The following is a 25,154-nucleotide window of genomic DNA, read 5'->3' as shown; positions in this document are numbered from 1 at the left end:
ACTGACTTTCTGTCATTTGTTTACAGAAGATATAGTGAAGACAAATGACATGACATTAATTTATTTAAAGTGGTTTCTTTCTATTTATATGCAATTTTTCTCTGGAAAAAACCCCATTGATTGACGAGTGAATCAATGATCTGTCCTTGGGGTACAATAGGTGTGTTTGGAAAAAACCACTATTCATACTATTTGCGAAAAATTATTGCCAGTTTTAAAATTAATAAGTATATTTTGGCCACACCCAGCAATGCTCAATCTTCCCTCTGCATCTGCATTTAGAGATAATATTACTGGACTAAGGATCAAACATCAAGTCAAATGTGTGTAAGGCAGACTCTCTCCACTGTGCTATTTTTTTGGCCCCAACATTTATGAGAGTCAAAATTTTGTGCATTCAAAATTTATTTTTATATGATCAGAGAATAATGTCAAGAATACCTAAAATACAGAAGTAGTGATCTCTGAAAAAACCTTTCATTTCTGACAATGTCGATGAACTCAATGACATTGCTCTAAGCCAGGGGTCTCAAACTCGCGGCCTACTGGCCGCAAACAGCCCTCTGTACAACATTTTGTGGCCCTGCCCTAGAGGAATCTTTTTTTTTTTTTTTAAATATGGAACGCTTCACGAATTTGCGTTGTCATCCATGTGCAGGGGCCATGCTAATCTTCTCTGTATCGTTCCAATTTTAGTATATGTGCTGCCGAAGCCAGCACCCTAGAGGAATCTTATTTTGTTTTGTTTTGTTTTAGTTGTTTGGGTCACACCTCCCAAAGTTCAAGGCTTACTATTGACTTTGTGCTCAAGGATCACCCCGACTTTGCCTCTTGCAGCCCCCAGGTAAATTGAGTTTGAAGCAAACATAACCAGACACAGGACAAATACTATAAAGTTCTGCTTATTAAAGATATTTGAAAATATCAAAACCATAGAAGCATGGAGTCAATGACAATTATGAGGGACTAATGGAGGTGAAACCAGGGATTTCTTTGTAAAAAAGAAGAAAATCCCATTTGCACAACATAAGGTAAGCTTTGGAGATCAGTCATGTGGGATAGTTCCTATTGTTAATAACACTGTATTTAAAAAATGTTAAATCCCTATTACCTAAGGAGTTAAAAAGTTGATAGTTGAGTATCAATTATGCAATATTCCAATAGCCATTTCTTCACCAGAGTTCATTTCCCATCATCAGTTTCTTCATATTTTCTCCCTTTCCCCCTTTCCCAAGCCTACTTCTAGTCAGACACTTTTCATCTCTTTATCTCTCTCTTCCCACTTTTATTATTTTTAGACTCCATGGTTTGCAATACTGCCACTGAAAGGGTATTATACATATCACATTTTTCTTTTCTGTTCTTGTCCAGAGTAATCATTTCCAACTATTTGTCATCATGATCCCTTCTCTGTTTTAAGTACTTCATAATTAATATTTTACTAAGAGGCAGGTCCTATATTAATTATTTTCTTTTAATCACAAAATTACAGTTTGAGAGGGCAAGAGAAAATTTTTGGAAGTAGTAGGCATATTTATGGTATTTTATTTTGTGAGAAATGCTTCATCAGTATATATTTCTAAACTCACTAAGTTTTATAAATTAAATACATACAGTATTTATTATGTCGATCATATCTCCATAGAATCATTTTAGAAATAGTAGGCCCTGTGCCATAGTTCAGTAGGTAGAGCACTTGTTTTGCATATAGTCAACCTGAGATCAATTCCAACACCACATGTGGTCTCCCATGTGGTCTTCTAGGAATGATCCCTGAGCACAGTTCCAGGAGTAAGCCCTGAGCACCACTGGGTGTGAAGCCAAACCTCTGTTGTTCCAAAAACAAACAAACAAATAAACCTGTATTATATTTTATTTCTCAAATTATAAAGAACAACTTTAGATAAGTTTTCAGATCCAAACAAGTATGTTGACTGTCATTTTCTGTTCTCCTTCCTTCCCACTCCTATGTTTCTTATTGCCATTTTTGTCCCATTACTGTACTTTATAGTGATTAGCTGCTTTTGTGGATAGATATTACTGCTTTTTATGTGTTCTTTCTGTTGTACCCAAACCTTCCTTAATCTCATGCTTATATTATTTGTGACAATAGATCAGTATTTAATGCTGAGAGTGCCTCATTGATTCTTTTCCATTGGGTTAGAGGATTCTTTAGGTGCTTTCTTTATTAACATATTATAATCATACTTTATTATGTTGTAGTATGTTAAACAATCTTTGTCTCTTACATAAGATACTAGAAAGACTGGGACTTAAAATTTTCACTAATATATGCTCAATGCTAATAATTATGCTATTTATACAATGCCATACATTATATTATGTAATTTTTATTTATATTATATTTATATAAATATAAAAATATAATATAGTATATATTGTACTTATATATTTATAATTACATTTATATAATTAGAATGCTATGATTATGTTATTAAGAAACATTAAAAACTAGATATTTATGTTTTTAATTAATTTAGTAAAAATGAATCCAAGGTTAAAATTAATCTATAAATTTGTTACTATGTTAACAGTCATTTATAATTAAATTGAAGACAGAGTAGAAAAGGAAAATTGCTATTAACACAATGGAATAATTTCTGTCAATATATAGTATATGTGAGATAGCAAGTAATCTCTCATTGTGTTATTTTATTCACAAATAAAGGATAATAGTGAACAAAATGCAACTCTTTGCCTTTAGTTATGTTTACAGTTATGGTTACAACTTTGGATTAGTTTATGGTGGTTATTGTTACCTATCAAAATATAGCTTTTATGGGTTAGTACCCTGGTATTTATAATAGTTACCATATTTTGGCCTTTTAATACAAAGTTATGAGCACTCACATGCACTCATCCATATACACATTGTTGTTAATCATACAGAAATATTGATTCAACCTACAACCTGAATTCTGCAATAATTGGCATTGTAAGACACTCTAAACCTCTTGAAAGTATAGACTTTTATTTTAATCTGTTTATTATTTCTAATACTAATAATGTACTTGGATCATAACATACACTAAAATTATATAAGTGAATTTAATGAATAAAAGACATGGGTCTCTATGATTAATACGTAATGTACATAGTTTTCTTAAGGATATTTGAGAATTAAGAACACCATTGTATATTTGAATGCATGACATTTAGAGTTAGTAGTAATATTTTTTCCTATTATATAATACAGAAAATTACTTGATAAGAAGTGAAGAGTTTAAGTAAAATATAAGCCTTAATTGACATTAATTTTAACCTAAATTTATAAAAGTTATAGAAAAATATAAGTACAAATATGTAAAATATATTAAAATTTTTAAGATGCTTAAGAGGACAGCACCAGTACTTTAGCAAAGTGAGTGGTCATTTATCATTCAGGGGCAATCATTAATTCAGTCTTGGAGACAAATTTGATAGAATATGAGAATAAGTTACATTTTTTGTGCTTGGCTAGAATGTTCAAGTGAAGTTTTGGTTAATTGTTTTAGGGTTTTAAGAATTGCATATATTAAAAATCCTTTAACATTAATGCTGTGATGGCATATTTGAGAGGAAAGAAGCAAGTCCATGGTTGATAATGATGTATAGCTAATTGTCACAAAAAATTTAATCCAATCTTGTTGCTTCAGAAAATTTGAATGTAGATGTTATGTTACAGTGAACACCCATTATATTAATCTATAGAAAACTTTACTAGAGAGGATTTACAGTATTTTGATATTATTTGCTAGCCTAAAACTGAACTAGAGTTAAATTTACAAGACAAGTTGGAATTTCCTTTTTTTAATGCTTCAACTTCTGGTTTTTGCAATTAAATTATATATCTCGGGGCCGGGCGGTGGCGCTGGAGGTAAGGTGCCTGCCTTGCCTGCACTAGCCTAGGATGGACCACGGTTCGATCCCCCGGCGTCCCATATGGTCCCCCAAGCCAGGAGCAACTTCTGAGCGCATAGCCAGGAGTAACCCCTGAGCGTCACAGGGTGTGGCCCAAAAACCAAAAAAAAAAAAAATTATATATCTCTTAAAATTTAAAGTTACATATTTTATTTTTTAAAGCTATGGAATTATGTACTTTATCTATAATCTCATTTTATAAATATACAACCTTTCCTTTTTCTGAACACTAAGATTTTTTAGGCAATAGTGCTTAATTCTAAAATGGATTTCAGCAATTGTATTGTTTTATTAGTTTCATCTTATTTTAAAGGTAAAATAGGAAAGACTTTAACTATTATTTAATTCACATTTGAATATTTTATTTTAGTAATTATATTTAAATACTAAGATACATGTGAATCTTTCTTTTTTAATTTTTTTATTTAAACAACTTTATTACATACATGATTGTGTTTGGTTTTCAGTCATGTAAAGAACACCACCCATCGGCAGTGCAACAATCCCATCACCAATGCCCCAAATCTCCCTCCTCCCCACCCAACCCCCACCTGTACTCTAGACAGGCTTTCTATTTCCCTCGTAAATTCTCAATATTAGGACAGTTCAAAATGTAGTTATTTTTTCTAACTAAACTCATCACTATTTGTGGTGAGCTTCCTGAGGTGAGCTGGAACTTCCAGCTCTTTTCTCTTTTGTGTCTGAAAGTTATTATTGCAAGAATGTCTTTCATTTTTCTTAAAACCCATAGATGAGTGAGACCATTCTGTGTTTTTCTCTCTCTCTCTCTGACTTATTTCACTCAGCATAATAGATTCCATGTACATCCATGTATAGGAAAATTTCATGACTTCATCTCTCCTGACAGCTGCATAATATTCCATTGTGTATATGTACCACAGTTTCTTTAGCCATTCATCTGTTGAAGAGTATCTTGGCTGTTTCCAGAGTCTTGCTATAGTAAATAGTGCTGCAATGAATATAGGTGTAAGGAAAGGATTTTTGTATTCTATTTTTGTGTTCCTAGGGTATATACATATTAGTGGTATAGCTGGGTTTTATGGGAGCTTGATTTCCAGTTTTTGGAGGAATCTCCATATTGCTTTCCATAGAGGTTGAACTAGACGTCATTCCCACCAGCAGTGGATAGGAGTTTCTTTTTCTCCACATCCCTGCCAACACTGCTTGTTCTCATTCTTTGTGATGTGTGCCAACCTCATAGTTGTTTTGATTTGCATCTCCTTGATGATTAGTGATGTGGAGCATTTTTTCATGTGTCTTTTGGCCATTTGTATTTCTTCTTTGTCAAAGTGTCTGTCCAATTCTTCTCCCCATTTTTGGATGGGATTAGATGTTTTTTCTTGTAAATTTCTGTCAGTGCCTTCTATATTTTGGAGATTAGGCCCTTATCTGATGGGTATTGGGTGAATAGTTTCTCCCACCCAGTGGGGGCTCTTGTATCCTGGGCGCTATTTTTTTTTGAGGTGCAGTAGCTTCTCGGTTTAATATATTCCCATCTGTTAATCTCTGCTTTCACTTGCTTGGAGAGGGCAGTTTCCTCTTTGAAGATGCCTTTAGTCTCAATGTCCTGGAGTGTTATCCCTACTTGTTGTTCTATATATCTTATGGTTTCGGGTCTGATTTCGAGGTCTTTCATCATTAACCTTTGTATATGATGTTAGCTGGGGGTCTAAGTTCAATTTTTTGCAAGTGGCTATCCAGTTGTGCCAACACTACTTGTGGAAGAGGCTTTCTTTGCTGCATTTAGGATTTCTTGCTCCTTTATCAAAAATTAGGTGATTGTATGTCTGGGGAATATTCTCTGTATATTCAAGCCTATTCCACTGATCTGCGGGCCTGTCTTTATTCCAATACCATGCTGTTTTGATAACTATTGCTTTGTAGTGCAGTTTAAAGTTAAGGAAAGTAATTCCTCCCATATTCTTTTCCTCAATTATTGCTTTAGCTGTTCTAGGGTGTTTATTGTTTCAAATGAATTTCAAAAGTGCCTGATCCACTTCTTTGAAGAATGTCATAGGTATCTTTAGAGGGATCGCATTAAATCTGTACAATGCTTTGGGGATTATTGATATTTTAATGATGTTAATCCTGCCAATCCATGAGCAGGTTATGTGCTTCCATTTCCGCGTGTCCTCTCATTCTTGGAGCAGAGTTTTATAGTTTTCTTTGTATAGGTCCTTCACATTTTTTGTCAAGTTGATTCCAAGATATTTGGATTTGTGTGGCACTATTGTGAATGGGGTTGTTTTCTTAATGTCCATTTCTTCCTTATTACTTTTGGTGTATAGAAAGGTCATTAATTTTTGTGTGTTAATTTTGTAGCCTGCCACCTTGCTATATGAGTCTATTGTTTCTAGAAGCTTTTCTGTAGAGACTTTAGGGTTTTCTTAGTAGAGTATCATGTCATCTGCAAACAGTGAGAGCTTGAATTATTCATTTCCTATCTGGATTCCCTTGATATCTTTTTCTTGCCTAATCGCTATAGCAAGTACTTCCAGTGCTATGTTGAATAGTCGTGGTGAGAGAGGACAGCCTTGGCTTGTGGCAGAATTTAGAGGAAAGGCTTTCAGTTTTTCTCCATTGAGGACAATATTTGCCTCTGGTTTGTGGTAAATGGCCTTAACTATATTGAGAAAGGTTTCTTCCATTCCCATCTTGCTGAGAGTTTTGATCAAGAATGGGTGTTGGACCTTATCAAATGCTTTCTCTCGTCTATTGATATGATCACGTGATTTCTAATTTTCTTGTTGTTGATGTTGTGTATTATGTTGATAGATTTACGGATGTTAAACCATCCTTGCATTCCTGTGATAAAACCTACTTGATCATAGTGGATGATCTTTTTAATGAGCCATTGAATCCTATCTGCCAGGATTTTGTTAGGATCTTTGCATCTGTATTCATCAGCGATATAGGTCTGTAATTTTCTTTTTTGGTAGCATTTCTGTCTGGTTTAAGTATCAAGGTGATGTTGGCTTCATAAAAGCTATTTGGAAGTGTTCCTGTTTTTTCGATTTTATGAAAAAGTCTTGCCAGGATTGGTAGAAGTTTCTCTTGAAAGGTTTGAGAGAATTCATTAGTAAATCTATCTGGGCCTGGACTTTTGTTTTTGGGCAGACATTTGATTACTCTCTTAATTTTCTCAATAGTGATGGGTGTGTTTAGATATGCTATATACTCTTCATTCAACCGTGGAAGATTATAAGAGTCCAAAAATTCACACATTTTTTTCCAGGTTTTTATTTTTGTGGCATAGAGTTTCTCAAAGTATTTTCTGATTACCCTTTGGTTCTCTACCATATCAGTAGTGATCTCTCCTTTTTCATTCCTAATACGAGTTATCAAGTTTCTCTCTCTCTCCCTCTCTTTGTTATTTCTTCTAGTGGTTTATAAATCCTGTTTATTTTTTCAAAGAACCAACTTCTGCTTTTGTTGATCTTTTAGATTGTTTTCCGGATTTCCACTTTATTGATTTCTGCTCTCAGCTTTGGATTTCCTTCTGTCTCCCTATTTTTGGGTCTTTTTATTGGGTACTTTCTAATTCTATGAGCTGTGTCATTAAGCTATTCAGTTATGCCTCTTCTTTCCTGATGTGTGCTTGCAAAGCTATAAATTTTCCTCTCAGTGCCGCTTATGCTGTGTCCCATAAGTTCTGATAGTTTGTGTCTCCATTGTCAATTGTTTTCAGGAAGTTTTTGATTTCCTCTTTGATTTCATCTTGGACCCACTGGTTATTCAGTATTAGGCTGTTTAACTTCCAGGTATTAAAGTTTTTCTTCTGTGTACCTTTGTAGTTCACATATAATTTCAGGGCCTTGTGATCAGCGAAGGTAGCCAGCAAAATTTCTATCCTCTTGATATTATGGAGGTATATTTTATGTGCTAGCATGTAGTCTATCCTGGAGAATTTCCCATGTACATTAAAGAGGAATGTGTATCCAGGCTTCTGGAGGTACAGTGTCCTGTATATATCTACTAGGCCTCTTTCTTCCATTTCTCTTTTCAGGTTTAGTATATTCTTGTTGGGTTTTAGTCTGGTTGACCTGTCAAGTATTGACAATTCTGTGTTGAGGTCTCCCACAATTATTGTGTTGTTATTGATATTATTTTTCTGATTTGTCCACAATTTTATTAAATATTTTGCTGGCCCCTCATTCGGTGCATATATGTTTAAGAGAGCGATTTCTTCCTGCTGTACGTATCCCTTGATTAATAAAAAATGTCCATCTTTGTCCCTTTCAAATTTCCTAAGTATAAAGTTTGCATCATCTGATATTATTATTGCCACTCCAGCTTTTTTATAGGTATTGTTTGTTTGGATAATTTTCCTCCAGCCTTTTATTTTGAGTCTATGTTCTGGCTATTCAGATGCATTTCTTGTAGGCAGCAGAAGGTTGGTTTGAGTTATTTTTTTACCCATTTAGCCACTCTATGTCTCTTAACTGGTGCACTTAGTCTATTACCATTGAGAGAAAGAATTGTCCTGGGAATTAGTGCCATCTTTATATTGAAGTTTGGTACTGAAGTAGGCCGTTCAGTTTTTCTTTTAAGAATGGTTTTGAGTCTGTAAAGTTTCTGAGCTGTTGTTTTTCTGTGAAACCATGTATTGTTCCTTCAAACCTGAAAGTGAGTTTTGCTGGGTGTGGTATTCTAGGCGAAGCATTCATTTCATTGAGTTTTGTCACTATGTCCCACCACTGAATTCTGGCCATGAGTGTTTCTGGTGACAGGTCTGCAGTAAATCTCAAAGATGTTCCCTTGAATGTAATTTCTCTTTTCAATCTTGCTGCTTTCAGAATTCTATCTCTATCTGTGGAATTCGTCATTGTGACTAGGATGTGTCTTGGGGTGTTTTTCTGGGGTCTCTTTTAGTTGGTACTCTTTGGGCATACAGGATTTGATCGCATGTATTCTTTAGCTCTGGTAGTTTCTCTTTAATGATGTTCTTGAACGTTGGTTCTTCCTGGAGATTTTCTTCCTGGGTCTCTGGGACTCCAATGATTCTTAAGTTGTTTCTGTTGAACTTATCATAGACTTCTATTTTCATCTGTTCCCATTATTTGAGTAATTTTTCCACTGTATTATCATTTGCTTTAAGGCTTTTTTTTCCAATTTCTTCTGCTGTATGGAATTTTTATTCATCTCATCTTCCAGTGTACTAATTCTATCCTCAGCTGCTGTTAACCCATGGGAAAGCTCAACCATTATTTTCTTCAATTCATCTACTGAATTTTTCAGACCTGTTATTTGACCTGAAATTTCAGTTTGGAGTTTTCTGATTTCTATTTTTGATCTTCATATTCTCTTGATTCTTATTAGTGTTCTCTTCTATACTTTCTTAGAGTTCTTTGAACATCTTCCATATTGCGACTCTAAACTCCTTATCTGAGAGTTTGATTAGTTGGTTGGTCATGTTCAAGTCATCAGAGTTGCCATCATCATTCTCTATGTCTGGCGCTGGCCTGCGTTGTTTCCCCTTGTCTGTATTGTGGATTTTTCTACCTGTTTTGGTTGTATGTATTGGCTAAATGATGTGCACAGCTGGGACTCGATGCGGAGCAGCCTTGTTTCTCTGGCTCCACCCTTTCTGGGCTTGTAAACTCACCTCCTGGGAAGGCTCCAGGGAAGGTGAGCCGTCCTCAGATGAGCCACACACAGGATGAAATTAGCCCGAAAATGGAGTACAGCACAGTAGACAGGCAAATAGGGGTGCTGGCATCTGATTCCAGCAGAGTTTAGCCACATGTGAATCTTTTTAGGGACTTGTCACAGGCAAGAAAAAAAACCCTTTATTTCAGTGAGGAAGGGTTATTGTAAGTTTCCTGGACTCAATCTTCAGATAGGGACAGTGTAAACCATATAGAGAGTAAAAGATATAAATATCTTCTATTAAGAAAACAGAAATCTTTATGGTTTTTGCTACCACATATTCAGAGAAGCAAAACAATGAGATGTTAGGGTTGCCTGAAATTCTGTCTCCACAAATTCATATATCAAAGTTGTATTTCAATAGACAAAATTTCATACTTCCAATATGCCAAAGTTGGTCTTAATCAATGTAGAGGAAGTTCAGCAAGATTCAGTATTTGTGTATTATTAAAAATTCTCATTAAAATAATGATTGAAGGAATTTAACTTAGTAAAGGCTATAAGTCACAAACCCACAACTATTTCTAGACCTACTGGAGAAAAGAACTGGAATCTTTCCTTCTATGATCAGATACATTTCAAGGAAATCTACTCTTACCACTGTTACTTGTGTAATATTGGAAGGCGTTCACAATTAAATTAAGCAATAAAAAGAAATTAGAACTTCAAAATTGTAAAAAGTAAAACTATTACTATTTGCAGATGTTGTAATAAAATATATTAAAAAATCCTAAAAAAACAGCACTAAAAGATTGAGAACTATTAGGTATAAAATCACTATATACAAATAAGTTGTATTTTGTATGCAAGCTATAAAGTAGAGGACAAAAATTAAATCTCACAACTGCATCTAAAAGAATTAATTTTCTTAGATACAATTTATAGAAAATAAACAAACAAAATTATTATATAGATTCAGTGTAAATACAATAAAATTTTCAATGATACTCTTTAAGGAAATATAAAAAAACATTAATAAAATTTATGTGGGGTCAAAACAAATGCAGATTCCATGTACAGACTGGGTCAGCTCCATAGATTCACTCTTATCTACATCTAGATATATACTGAGCTATGAAAAATCATGGACACATTGGCACACAAAGCAAAAATCTGGCCATCTCAGAAAGAGAGAATTGGTCAGGCCCCCCAAAACCAATATCACACCTACTGTCTTAATCACTTACAATCTTGATTTACCCAAAATGCCTTGACTCATCATTGAGCTAATGATTTTTTTTGTTTGTTTTTTGTGCCACAACCGGTGACATTCAGGGGTTACTCCTGGCTATGCACTCAGAAATCGCTCCTGGCTTGGGGGACAATATGGGACATTAGGGGATCAAACCTAGTTAGCTAGTATTGGCAAGGCAGATGCCTTACTGCTTGAACCAATGCTCCGGCCCCCATCATTGAGCTTTTATGATCCCCTTTGGAGACATCAAGCTGACCAAATTTAGGTATACACCAATTTTAATAGAATCAACAGCTAACAATGAGAGCTTACTAAACCTACTCCCACTGAATTAATTTCTTTTTCTTTCTTTTTGTAACTTCCTTCTTTTTTTCTTTTTCTTTCTTTCTTTTTAATAACCTTGATTTCACTAATCTGGAAGCAAATGTATTTATGTGATGCATTTTTAATTAAGTAAAAAAATTATATGAACTACCAACAACCTAATCAGCTAAAGAAAACCTGGGACAGAAGAGGAGAGTGGCGTCATTGCATTCCTGACTTAAACTACACTTCAAAACTATAATATCTCCTTTGCAAAAATAAGCTTCTGTTTAAGACAACTTCAATAAATTGATATTTTAAATTTCTTATTCTAAATTTCAGTCCAACTAGACCCTAATTTTTTGTCCAATCTCCAAGTGTCCTTGGACATATTGCCAAATTATTTGAAAATATCCTTGTTGATGCTGCAAAACTGACTTGACCTCTGATGTTCCTCTCTTTACACTCATGTATTGTTAAATTTTTTCTACTAAAAGTTCTACTTTTTCCGAGTTATAAAGCAAAGATTATTTTCTAGTAGAATTGATAATGCTGCTTCAATATTATGTAACAATTTCTTTCATTTTAACTCTTAATATAGAGCATATTTTGCTATCAAAAATCATAAAAGTTCTGAGATTCTATCCTACATACAAGTTCACCTGACACAGTTTCACACAACTTTCATTGGAATAGGTATATGAAATATTTTCACTCACAGCACTAGACATTGCCCTAAGAATCAGTTTATGCACCATTTTGAACTTTAATTCCCACAGAGAATCACATAGGATTAATATTTAAAAATGCAATGAGTGAGCTTCATGATAGAGAATATGAGATTAGAAAAACAAAATATTTTGAAATGGGCTATAAACAAATATAAATATAAATAGGCTATAAATATAAATACCTAAACTTTGCAGTAGGATTCTTTTTACTATATTATTGTGAGCAGTAAACTATTCTGCATGTTCTTCAGAGAGACATTCTTTCTTACAAGTTTATTACTACACAAACATCCTTGAAATGATAGTCCAGAAAAAGAAAAACAATGTCTCTTTACCAAGATATGCTAAAAGCTTGAGAAAATTGTTGGAGAATTGTCTCCAAAACCCAGAAAAAAATCTTTGGCCACCTCTACATATCTGCATGCTTTTTTTGAATTACTGTAATTATCCCATAACTTCAATGACCAGTATTACTTGGAAAACCTTCCTTTAAAATTCTTCCTCTCTTATTTTATTTATTTAACTTTTGCAAGGTGTATTCTTTATTTTTGAATAAAATTCTTCCTCTCTTTAAACTCCAATCTTGGCTTAATAGATCAGTTTCCAAAATGGAAACTTATTTTTATCTCACGTAACTTTTCTCATATTTCTCACTTTAACAATGTCTTCAGCTCATTATCCTAGTCACTAACACATAAATTAAGTCCTATGGTTTTCTTTACTAATTATTTTTCACCAACATTAATGCTTCTTTTCCAAGTTACAACAATATTATTTTGTTGTTCCTTTCTTGTGATAAAAACCTGACTGCATGAAAGTTGGAGGGCCTGGTACCTCCAATCCTCTAAATACCCCTGCCTGCTTCTTGTATTTCTCTAGAAAAGATTTTATGGAGCATGAAGTATTTAAACCTGACATTAGTTTAAGAAGGCAACAGGCTAAGCGCTATGTTGGATTAAAGTGAAGTGTTTAAGGAAAGAGGAAGTAGCAAAAACAGTCCTGCAAATGCAGGGGTGTGATCCCAGTGGTAACATATTTTGCTTTGCCTCCTGTTATGGTGTTAGACCTCCCATATTTCCTACTTCTTCATATTCTCCTCCCAAATGTGTGGAAATACTTTGGGGTTTGATCTTTTGCCCAATGTTGAGCTTTTATAGGTCGGTTTCCATAGTAAGGATAAAGCCTTCATGACCGCAGTGAGCATGAGTTTGATATCTCAACATATTTTATTTACTTTTAGTGTGTGTGTGTGTGTGTGTGTGTGTGTGTGCGCGTGCATGTGTATGTTGACCACATACAGCCATGATTAGAACTTATGTGTAACTCTATGCTTAGTATCACTTCTAGCAGGGTTTGAGGGACTTTATATGGTACTGGAAAATTAACCCATGTAGACAACATGAAAGAGAGACTACACCCTATATTATTTATCTGGCTCTGTTAAAGTGCTACAATGTTAGTGCATCGAATTAGAGTTTGCTCAATGGTCATCTGGGACAGAACTTAAATATTTCTCTGGCTCCTATATTCTCAGTGACTATTAGTTTACACTGTGCTTTTACTCCAAAGCCATTTCCCAAACTTCCTTTTTCTTTTCACCAAACCGTTTGACTTGTAAAAGTTAGCCTGGATAGGCATTTTCATCTCTCACTCGACCTTCCTTCTTCTGGTTGAATTTTTACCTGTGGAGAAATGTCAGTTTGTTCGGTGCACAGAGAGAGAACATGAGGCAAGAAGCCCATGACTCCATAACACTTTCCTGACTGCTTTGGTTTATTAATTCTTTGTGACTATCATGCTTCATATCTTTTTACCTGGGGTTGGAAATGTGGCTCATGGGATGATTTCACAACTGAACTCAGGGGCCTGAGAAGACCCCAACAATGGTGAGTGGCTTGATTGTCTGGTGTATAATCACCATGCTGGCCCCCTTGAGCTGGACTGAATGTGCAGTGCCTTTCACTGGAACATCAGTTCACTTGACTCCCTTCATATGACTTTATGTTGCTCTGGTCCATCTACCTCTATTTCTCATTTTGTACTGTGCATGCCATACTCCCTAGAGATTTTTCTACTCACATGGCCCAAGAGAAGGGTGCCTTCCAGTGGTGATGAATTCTCCATCTAAGGGCCAGTGACCACCACCTTTCTTCCTACTAAAGGTGATTTGTGTGAGGACCTTGCCTCCCAACCTGCAGCAGCTTGAGGTCACTGATGAGGTAGAAGTCAAAGAAGGAGCCCTTTGAAGGAGACCAACAGAAAGGTGATTATCAGGCCACCCAAATCAGATTCTGGCCCAAGTACCAAAGTTCTTTCCACCCCAGGCAACATCAGCAGCATACCACCGAAGGTGGAGATGGAGAATACAAGCCTAGTCCAAAGCACAACTGAGAAGATACTGCTTTCAGAACCTCCAGCAACTTTCTTATAGGTTAATATCTTGACCCTATTTGTATCAGTCATTAATCAGCAATCAGTCAGCAATAAGTTTATTGCTGGATAAACTGTGTGTTCTACCTGTATTATTTTAATAACAACTTTTTTGTTCTATGCCCCACAGAAAACAGATAATGATGTATCTAACTTTCGTGGTTTAATATTAGTTTGCATAGTTCTGGGGAAATGCATAATGTTGTTAAAATTTTAATGGTTCTCAGCAATCCTAGTAAATGATTATCAATTGCTATGATTCTTGATGCATATATGATTTAGCAACTTATTCTCAAATTATGTATGCAAAAATGTTCCAATGTCTTTGTCCACAGAAGTCTGCCTCTGGAGGAAAACAATAGGATAAAAATTTTGTAGGCTTTATTGATTTGTTTTTAACAGAAAAAAGTGAGTCGTTAGTTTATACCCTGCTTTTACCCAAAATAAAGTAGTTATCTAACTTCCTCTTTGTTTTCTTTTTTTTAAAATTTATTTAAACACCTAAATTACATACATGATTGTGTTTGGGTTTCAGTCATGTAAAGAACAACACCCATCACCAGTGCAACATTCCCATCACCAATGTCCCAAGTCTCCCTTCGCCCCACCTGACCCCCGCCTGTACTCTAGACAGGCTCTCCATTTTCCTCATACATTCTCATTATTAGGACAGTTCAAAATGTAGTTATTTCCCTGACTAAACTCATCACTCTTTGTGGTGAGCTTCCTGAGGTGAGCTGGAACTTCCAGCTCTTTTCTCTTTTGTGTCTGAAAATTATTATTACAAGGGTGTCTTTCATTTTTCTTAAAACCCATAGATGAGTGAGACCATTCTGCGTTTTTCTCTCTCTCTCTCTCTCTGACTTATTTCACTCAGCATAATAGATTCCGTGTACATCCATGTATAGGAAAATTTCATGACTTCATCTCTCCTGACAGCTGCATAATATTCCATTGTGTATATGTACCACAGTTTCTTTAGCCATTCGTCTGTTGAAGGGCATCTTGGTTGTTTCCAGAGTCTTGCTATGGTAAATAGAGCTGCAATGAATATAGGTGTAAGGAAGGGGTTTTTGTATTGTATTTTTGTGTTCCTAGGGTATATTCCTAGGAGTGGTATAGCTGGATCGTATGGGAGCTCGATTTCCAGTTTTTGGAGGAATCTCCATATCGCTTTCCATAAAGGTTGAACTAGACGGCATTCCCACCAGCAGTGGATAAGAGTTCCTTTCTCTCCACATCCCCGCCAACACTGTTTATTCTCATTCTTTGTGATGTGTGCCATTCTCTGGGGTGTGAGGTGGTATCTCATCGTTGTTTTGATTTGCATCTCCCTGATGATTAGTGATGTGGAACATTTTTTCATGTGTCTTTTGGCCATGTGTATTTCTTCTTTGTCAAAGTGTCTGTTCATTTCTTCTCCCCATTTTTTGATGGGGTAAGATGTTTTTTTCTTGTAAAGTTCTGTCAGTGCCTTGTATATTTTGGAGATTAGCCCCTTATCTGATGGGTATTGGGTGAATAGTTTCTCCCACTCAGTGGGTGGCTCTTGTATCCTGGGCACTATTTCCTTTGAGGTGCAGAAGCTTCTCAGCTTAATATATTCCCATCTGTTAATCTCTGCTTTCACTTGCTTGGAGAGTGCAGTTTCCTCCTTGAAGATGCTTGTTATGTCCTGGAGTGTTTTGCCTATGTGCTGTTCTATATATCTTATGGTTTTGGGGCTGATATCGAGGTCTTTAATCCATTTGGATTTTACCTTCGTACATGATGTTAGCTGGGGGTCTAAGTTCAATTTTTTGCAAGTGGCTATCCAATTGTGCCAACACCACTTGTTGAAGAGGCTTTCCCTGCTCCATTTAGGATTTCCTGCTCCTTTATCAAAAATTAGGTGGTTGTATGTCTGGGGAACATTTTCTGAGTATTCAAGCCTATTCCACTGATCTGAGGACCTATCCTTATTCCAATACCATGCTGTTTTGATAACTGTTGCTTTGTAGTACAGTTTAAAGTTGGGGAAAGTAATTCCTCCCATATTCTTTTTCCCAATGATTGCTTTAGCTATTCGAGGGTGTTTATTGTTCCAAATGAATTTCAAAAGTGTCTGATCCACTTCTTTGAAGAATGTCATGAGTATCTTTAGAGGGATGGCATTAAATCTGTATAATGCCTTGGGGAGTATTGCCATTTTGATTATGTTAATCCTGCCAATCCATGAGCAGGGTATGCGTTTCCATTTCCGTGTGTCCTCTCTTATTTCTTGGAGCAGAGTTTTATAGTTTTCTTCGTATAGGTCCTTCACATATTTAGTCAAGTTGATTCCAAGATATTTGAGTTTGTGTGGCACTATTGTGAATGGGGTTGTTTTCTTAATGTCCATTTCATCCTTATTACTATTGGTGTATAGAAAGGCATTGATTTTTGTGTGTTTATTTTGTAGCCTGCCACCTTGCTATATGAGTCTTTGTTTCTAGAAGCTTTTTTATACAGTCTTTAGGGTTTTCTAGGTAGAGTATCATGTCATCTGCAAACAGAGAGAGCTTGACTTCTTCCTTTCCTATCTGGATTCCCTTGATATCCTTTTCTTGTCTAATCGCTATAGCAAGTATTTCCAGTGCTATGTTGAATAGGAGTGGTGAGAGAGGACAGCCTTGTCTTGTGCCAGAATTTAGAGGGAAGGCTTTCAGTTTTTCTCCATTGAGGATAATATTTGCCACTGGCTTGTGGTAGATGGCCTTCACTATATTGAGAAAGGTTCCCTCCATTCCCATCTTGCTGAGAGTTTTGATCAAGAATGGGTGTTGGAACTTATCAAATGCTTTCTCTGCATCTATTGATATGATCATGTGGTTTTTATTTTTCTTGTTATTGATGTTGTGTATTATGTTGATAGATTTACGGATGTTAAACCAGCCTTGCATTCCTGGGATGAAACCTACTTGATCGTAGTGTATGATCTTTTTAACGAGGCATTGAATCCTATTTGCCAGGATTTTGTTGAGTATCTTTGTATCTGCATTCATCAGTGATATTGGTCTGTAATTTTCTTTTTTGGTAGCGTCTCTGTCTGGTTTAGGTATCAAGGTGATGTTGGCTTCATAAAAGCTATTTGGAAGTGTTTCTGTTTGTTCAATTTCATGAAAGAGTCTTGCCAAGATTGGCAGTAGTTCCTCTTGGAAAGTTTGATAGAATTCATTAGTGAATCCATCTGGACCTGGGCTTTTGTTTTTCGGCAGACATTTGATTACTGTTTTAATTTCATCAATGGTGATGGGGGTGTTTATATATGCTACATCCTCTTCCTTCAACCATGGAAGATTATAAGAGTCCAAGAATTTATCCATTTCTTCCAGGTTCTCATTTTTAGTGGCGTAGAGTTTTTCAAAGTAGTTTCTGATTACCCTTTGAATCTCTGTCATATCAGTAATGATCTCTCCTTTTTCATTTCTGATACGAGTTATCAAGTTTCTCTCTCTCTCTTTCTTTGTTAGGTTTGCCAGTGGTCTCTCAATCTTGTTTATTTTTTCAAAGAACCAACTTCTGCTTTCATTGATCTTTCGGATTGTTTTTTGAGTTTCCACTTCATTGATTTCTGCTCTCAGCTTTGTTATTTCCTTCTGTCTTCCTATTCTTGGGTCCTTTTGTTGAGCATTTTCTAGTTCTATTAGCTGTGTCATTAAGCTACTCAGGTAAGCTCCTTCTTCCTTCCTGATGTGTGCTTGCAAAGCTATAAATTTTCCTCTCAGTACTGCTTTTGCTGTGTCCCATAAGTTCTGATAGTTTGTGTCTTTATTGTCATTTGTTTCCAGGAACCTTTTTATTTCCTCCTTGATTTCATCTCGGACCCACTGGTTATTGAGCATGAGGGTGTTTAAGTTCCAGGTGTTAAAGTGTTTCTTCTGAGTCCCTTTGGAGTTCACAAATAATTTCAGAGCCTTGTGGTCAGTGAAGGTAGTCTGCAAAATTTCTATCCTCTTGATCTTATGGAGGTATGTTTTATGTGCCAGCATGTAGTCTATCCTGGAGAATGTCCCATGTACATTGGAGAAGAATGTGTATCCAGGTTTCTGGGGATGGAGTGTCCTATATATATCCATTAGGCCTCTTTCTTCCATTTCTCTCCTCAGATCTAGTATATTCTTGTTGGGTTTCAGTCTGGTTGACCTATCCAGTGTTGACAAAGCCGTGTTAAGGTCCCCCATAATTATTGTGTTGTTGTTGATATTATTTTTCAGATTTGTCAACAGTTGTATTAAATATTTTGCTGGCCCCTCATTCGGTGCATATATGTTTAGGAGAGTGAATTCTTCCTGCTCTACGTACCCCTTGATTAATATAAAATGTCCATCTTTGTCCCTTACAACCTTCCTGAGTATAAAGTTTGCATTATCTGATATTAGTATGGCCACTCCAGCTTTTTTATGGGTGTTGTTTGCTTGGATAATTTTTCTCCAGCCTTTTATTTTGAGTCTATGTTTGTTCTGACTATTCAGGTGCGTTTCTTGTAGGCAGCAGAAGGTTGGATTGAGTTTTTTGATCCATTTAGCCACTCTGTGTCTCTTAACTGGTGCATTTAGTCCATTGACGTTGAGAGAAAGAATTGTCCTGGGATTTAATGCCATCTTTATCTCAAAATTTGGTGTGTCTTTTGGGTAGTCTTGTCTTAAATTAGGTCTTTCAGTTTTTCTCTTAAGACTGGTTTTGAGTCTGTGAAGTTTCTGAGCTGTTTTCTGTCTTTGAAGCCATGTATTCTTCCGTCAAACCGGAAAGTGAGTTTTGCTGGGTATAGTATTCTGGGTGAAGCATTCATTTCATTCAGTCTTGTCACAATATCCCACCACTGCTTTCTGGCATTGAGTGTTTCTGGTGACAGGTCTGCTGTAAATCTCAGGGAAGCTTGCTTGAACGGGATTTCCCCTTTTGATCTTACTGTTTTCAGAATTCTGTCTCTATCTGTGGGATTTGTCATTGTGAATAGGATGTGTCTTGGGGTGGTTTTTCTGGGGTCTCTTTTGGTTGGTACTCTTCGGGCATGCAGTATTTGATCACATATATTCTTTAGCTCTGGAAGTTTCTCTTTAATGATGTTCTTGACCATTGATTCTTCCTGGAAATTTTCTTCCTGGGTCTCTGGGACTCCAATGATTCTTAAGTTGTTTCTGTTGATCTTATCATAGACTTCTATTTTCATCTGTTCCCATTCTTTGACTAATTTTTCCATTGTCTGCTCATTTGCTTTAAGTTTTTTGTCCAATCTCTCCTGCTGTATGGAATTGTTATGTATCTCATCTTCCACAGCACCAAGTCTATTCTCAGCATCTGATACCCTGTCCCAGAGCTTATCCATTTTGTCATTCACTTCGTTTACTGACTTTTTCAGTCCTGTTAGTTGACATGTTATTTCAGTTTGGAGTTTTGTGATTTCTGTCTTCATATTTTCTTGGTTCTTATTAGTGTTCTGTTCAACTCGATCCATGGTTTCTTGGAGTCCGTTGAGCATCTTCCATATTGCTAGTCTAAAGTCCTTATCTGAGAGGTTGATTAGTTGGTTGGTCATTATCTGGTCCTCAGAATTGTCATCTTCATTCTCTATGTCTGATGCTGGCCTGCATTGTTTCCCCATTGTCACACTTGTATTGTGGGTTTTTCTACGTGTTGTGGTGGTATTCTTTGTCTATATGATGCAGGCAGCACACTCCTCTGGCTCCTCCCTTTCTGGATGGGCTGACTTGCCTCTAAGGGAGGGGAGTCCTCCGTGGATGAAGCCTCACACTGGGTCAAATCTTAGGCCCGAGCATGCAACAGAGAAGACAGTCCGGAGAGAAATGTTTGCTTCTGTGATATAGCGCCGTTCTTAGTGTGATTTTTCCTTCTTGTTGCAATGGAGTTCTTTCCTTAGAAAGAGTGCACGGCCGCGTAGCAAAGCGAAACAGTCATGCTCTGCTGGAGCCTCTTTTTGCCCCACTTGCAAGAGTTTCATGCAAGAGGACAGTAGACAGACATAGACAGGTCACACTCACAGTTTTTCACAGTTGGGCCCCACTGGGCCGTTGTACTTTCATGGATTTTCCCCGCCTGGTGTCACACACAGGGAGCCGGCTTTTGCAAAGCTTAGCCGGTTTTCATGCTCTGTAGTCCCTCCCTGAAAATGGCGTCTGGGTGAGCGAGGTTTCTGGAGCCTCTTTTTGCCCCACTCGCCAGAGTTTCACGCAAGAGGACAGTAGACAGACATAGACAGGTCACACTCACAGTTTTTCACAGTTGGGCCCCACTGGGCCGGTGTACTTTCGTGGATTTTCCCCACCTGGTGTCACGCACATGGAGCCGGCTTTTGCAAAGCTTAGCCAGTTTTCATGCTCTGTAGTCCATCCCTGAAAATGGCGTCTGTTCCTCTTTGTTTTCATCAAGCCCTTTGACTTGTAAAAATTCAGGTAACAGGTACTTTTGCCTGTCACTAGCCATTCCCTCTCCCAGTTGAATTTGTATGGGGAGATTGAAGAGAGGTGTCATTTTGGTTTGAGGAGAGAAGCCACTAACTCCAAGATTTTTCCTGAATGCCTAGGTATATTATTTTAGTGGCGACTCTGCTTCAGACCCATTAACCTGGGGTTGGAAACATGGCACCTGGGGTGATTTCACAAGTGACTATCTCTGCTTTTATAATAACACTTTCACTTCTTCCCTTTATTGGAATAGCCAGAGTGATCTTTTTAAAATAATGTATCTTTTGTGACACAATATTCTTTACTACTATGTATATCCGTGGAACTGAATATCTTTTGCCCTGTACCTAAAACTCAAGTGTGAACAGATTTGTCATTTAGTAGAAAGTGGACAGAGATATTTTTATTCTTATTGAATAGACATTTTTGTTTCACTTTGTAACAAATGATACAAGAATAATTTTATACACTATGTATTATCCAATATATGTTTACACATATACCTTTTTACATATACAGCTTATTTTTATTTCATAAATTTATGTTTTTCTTTGCTATTCAAAACATTGTAAAACTCTTGTTTTGAATTCATAGTATTTTATAAAATGACATTAAAACCTATTTAAACTTTTCTATTTTTAAGTAGTTTAAGTATCGAACAATATGGTTGAGTATTTATTTGCTAGCAGACTTTAAACTTCCAAGATTTCAAAGTGTTAATTGTAAATTAGCAACAATAGCAAAAAAAGTACTGCTGAACAGATTAGTTAGATTTTCTTCTTATAGGTTCAATGTAATTTCTGTTCTTCTTAATGAACTTTAGACAGACAGCCCACTTAAAGTTTGTCACTTGAATTTATGGTAATAATAATTTTCCAGGAGAGGAATGCCATTTCCATTGATGTAACCTCTCCTACACTCATTCTCCCCCAATGCTAATTCTAAAAGAGATGACATTCATTATCGAAGATTTCAGATTTCAAAGGGGAGAGTTGAGAAGAAAGTTTACTGCAGAAGTGAATGGAAGATGTAAATTCTCCTAAATATTGAGATTGCAACAATAACTAAAATTTTGACAGTTTTATTTTAATATGAGAAAATATTAAGCTTTAATATATGGTTTCCAGAAAATCCTGATTTCTTTCTGTTGGGATATTTCCACCAACTACTCTCAATGTACACTCAGTCAGCAGAGCCTAGTCTACCACATAATATATCCAAGTTTCTACAAGGAAGAATATAAAGAATTGAACATGGGTATTGCCAAAATTTTTCTTTGTTGAAACCTTATCCTAATGTGATACAATTGTTTTGTCATTAGGGTGGAGACTTCATAAATAAATTTAAAAAATATGCTCACTATTTTGTGTGTGTCTAGATATAATACTGCAAATATTTTCTTAAGAGAGAAGGGAATGCTTATTTTAAGAAAGAGTAAGGAAGGAATTAAAATTCATGTGTAGGCTGAACATTTTTTAATTGTTTAGCCACTCATAATAATAAAACTGCACAAAAGGAATTTCAAATGCTGTATGTCATACCAGTCATTTCTTCCTAGGTTTGGAAGCACACCAAGTACTCACATCAGAGGACTTATATATTTATTTTTAATAAATCTTTAATTTTAAATCATGTTGTATTGGAGTTAATTATAATAGTATTTGCAAAATAGTAATATTTTCATATATTTTGAGATCTCATTTATTATTAAAGTTTATATGTTGATGCATAAACATTACGATTTTCAGAGACTTCTTATCAGTATATAACCTCCTCAGTAATAATTTCTTTAGATAAGGAATGATTTTAGAGTTAGGGACTGTTATATACCATACCAATGCAATCTTTGGACACATCTCATTTACTTTGAGTTTGATCTATAATAATGAAACATCTATCATTCATATGAGTACACTGGAAAACTTTTTGAAATAGATGAACTATCAGTGACTTTCATCTGGAATAAAAGGTTAGACTAACATAAAGGTTTTTAAAATAAATTAAAATGAAAATCTGAGAGCAATGCCATGTAGCGTTTTAAAAATGATAGGTTGAATACAAATTTTCATAAACAAGTGAAAATAATTTTCCTTTCAATTAGTTTCAGAGGAGAGTCTTACCTTATTAAATTCTCAAGTACAGTTTTTTTAATGATTAAATTCTTGAATAAATATGGCATATAGTGAAGTTTTATATAACACTTCTAATGATTATATTAAATAGATCTAAACTTTCATTGGGATACCGTGACTTTTTCACCTTAAATTATTTAGCTTAAATAGAAGGACAAAATTACTATTTGCTTTATCTTTGGACTTCCTTAATTTTAAATTAATCCAAACCAGTATTTATTTATATGTATTAAAATGTAGTGCCCATTTTAAGATTTTCACACATTTTTATAAAATATTTTTAAAGAGGAAAAATGACTTTATCTGAAAATATATTTTACTTTCCTCTCAAAATCTTACACAACCAAACATATGTGTTTTGATATCAAGCAATTTACTTGATATATTGATGAAACTAGAGGCAATCATGCGAAAAGTCAGTCAGAAGGAAAGAAACAGATATGATATGACAGATATGATAGAATAATTTCTATCATATGTAGGAGATTGAAAAACATAGAAAAAAAACAACAAACAGTCAAAGAGAACAGAAACTGAGAACTGGCTTATAGAACTGAGTTTACTAAGATTGGAAGGCTAATGGCTGAAAGGCAACGATGGAAGAGGGATTATATGTTAATATATTATATGGATGAATCCTTATCAACAACATTGTAAATTATGGAAATTCAAATGAAACAAAAAATAAAATATAGATGATGTAATGTCTTAAAATAAATTTATTAAAGATAACCTTTTGTTTTCCTTTTAAAGAGTTAAATTTAATAAATTTATCTTGGAAAGAAATTTTATTATTGAAAACATTTTTGGCTTTATATCAGTTAGGCATGGACTTAAACTCAGGTGTAACCTGGCATTTTGAAAAAATTAATTGATTATTTTAGTGCCTGAGACAAATGAATTTGATTACTACTGAATGAATTGCTGAGCTGTTGACCATCATACTGGCTGATGGAATTGATTATATAGATAATAGCTACTCTTTTTCAAATGATTGAGTGATGAGAAAAACCTCATTTGCCAGTCAGCTTTTTCGGAATCATCCCTAGAAAGATTCTTGACTGGTTGAGTGCATTTCTATTAAAACAATGAGAAGTAATTGCTAAATAACTTCTGACTTAGATGCAAGTCACTTGACACATGAGCACAGAATTTAAGTAATGGTGATATTAATATTGGATACTCTTTTAACCAAGAATTTCTAAATTAGTTTGCTATGATGTGCTGGCATTTACTGTTCTAAAGAACATTCTACAGACTTTATGTAAGTTTCTTTTAAAACTCAGCAGGAGTGTATATAAGGTAATAATGTACGTACTGAGACATTACTATATTTACTCTTTTGTAGATGAGATGGAAATATGTCAACATTTGTGCTTTGTCCTAGGGTATATTTTTTACTTTACTAATTTAAGATTTTTAGTGGTAAAGAGTTTTCTAACTGTGGTAGGGTTTACTTTTTGAAAAGCATAAAACTTTCTCAATACATGTCTTTTCTTCTTTTGTGTCCATTTTATTAATTGGAAATTAGGAGTTTCTGTTCATTGGTCTAGAAAAAGGAGAGCATAGGAGAATTTTATCTACTCTCGGTAAAGTCAATAATATAAATGGTTTCATGATAATTGGGGAAAGTAATTTTAGTCAGGCTAGATTAAAATACTAACTATGTGATAAATTATTAGAATTTCTGTTGACCATAGGGAGAGAGAAAGGAAATAAAGAAATGAGAAACATTTTTGAAATTAGGGACATCAATATATGTGGAGATGCAGATTTAGATGTGCTGGAGAATGTCTATACAGAAGCTGTGGAAATTGATGAGGTGATTTTTAATAAAAAATTTATGTTTAACACCTAATTTTTGCCACCACATAATTGTTGTACTTCGTTTATTTCAAAAATAACTTGTCATATTTTAAAACTTCAAATAATTATTGTCCTCCATATTTTACAAAAATATGCAATGATTATGTAGTGAAATTTATTATTTCATTTTTTTCTTTTTCTTTTTTTGTTTTTTCGGGACACAGCCATTTGATGCTCAGGGGTTACTCCTGGCTAAGTGCTCAGAAATTGCCTCTGTCTTGGGGGGACCAAATGGGACGCTGGGGGATCGAACCGCGGTCCTTCCTTGGCAAGCGCTTGCAAGGCAGACACCTTACCTCTAGTGCCACCTCGCCAGCCCCGAAATTTGGTATTTCTAAACCAGTTTCTAAGCTTATGTGTACTCCCAAAGAAAGGGCACAGTTTATTGAATGAATCTAAAAATTAAGAATTTGAGTTTGTGAACTGATACTTTATCCACTTCCAATTCAAAATGGAAGTTTCT

General features: G+C 35.2%; 1 non-coding gene across 1 annotated transcript; it reads right to left on the bottom strand.

Annotated features, from left to right (window-relative positions):
* Positions 1–612: 612 nt before the first annotated feature.
* Positions 613–720, bottom strand: LOC126026717 (U6 spliceosomal RNA). Its single transcript, XR_007501938.1, has one exon. It is a non-coding gene; the product is annotated as a U6 spliceosomal RNA (small nuclear RNA).
* Positions 721–25,154: the final 24,434 nt, after the last annotated feature.

This window comes from Suncus etruscus, chromosome 13, assembly GCF_024139225.1.
Source record: "Suncus etruscus isolate mSunEtr1 chromosome 13, mSunEtr1.pri.cur, whole genome shotgun sequence".
In the NCBI taxonomy this organism is placed as follows: Eukaryota; Metazoa; Chordata; class Mammalia; order Eulipotyphla; family Soricidae; genus Suncus; species Suncus etruscus.
The sequence above is the reverse complement of the archived record's forward strand: the minus strand, read 5'-3'. Positions and strand labels throughout refer to the sequence as shown.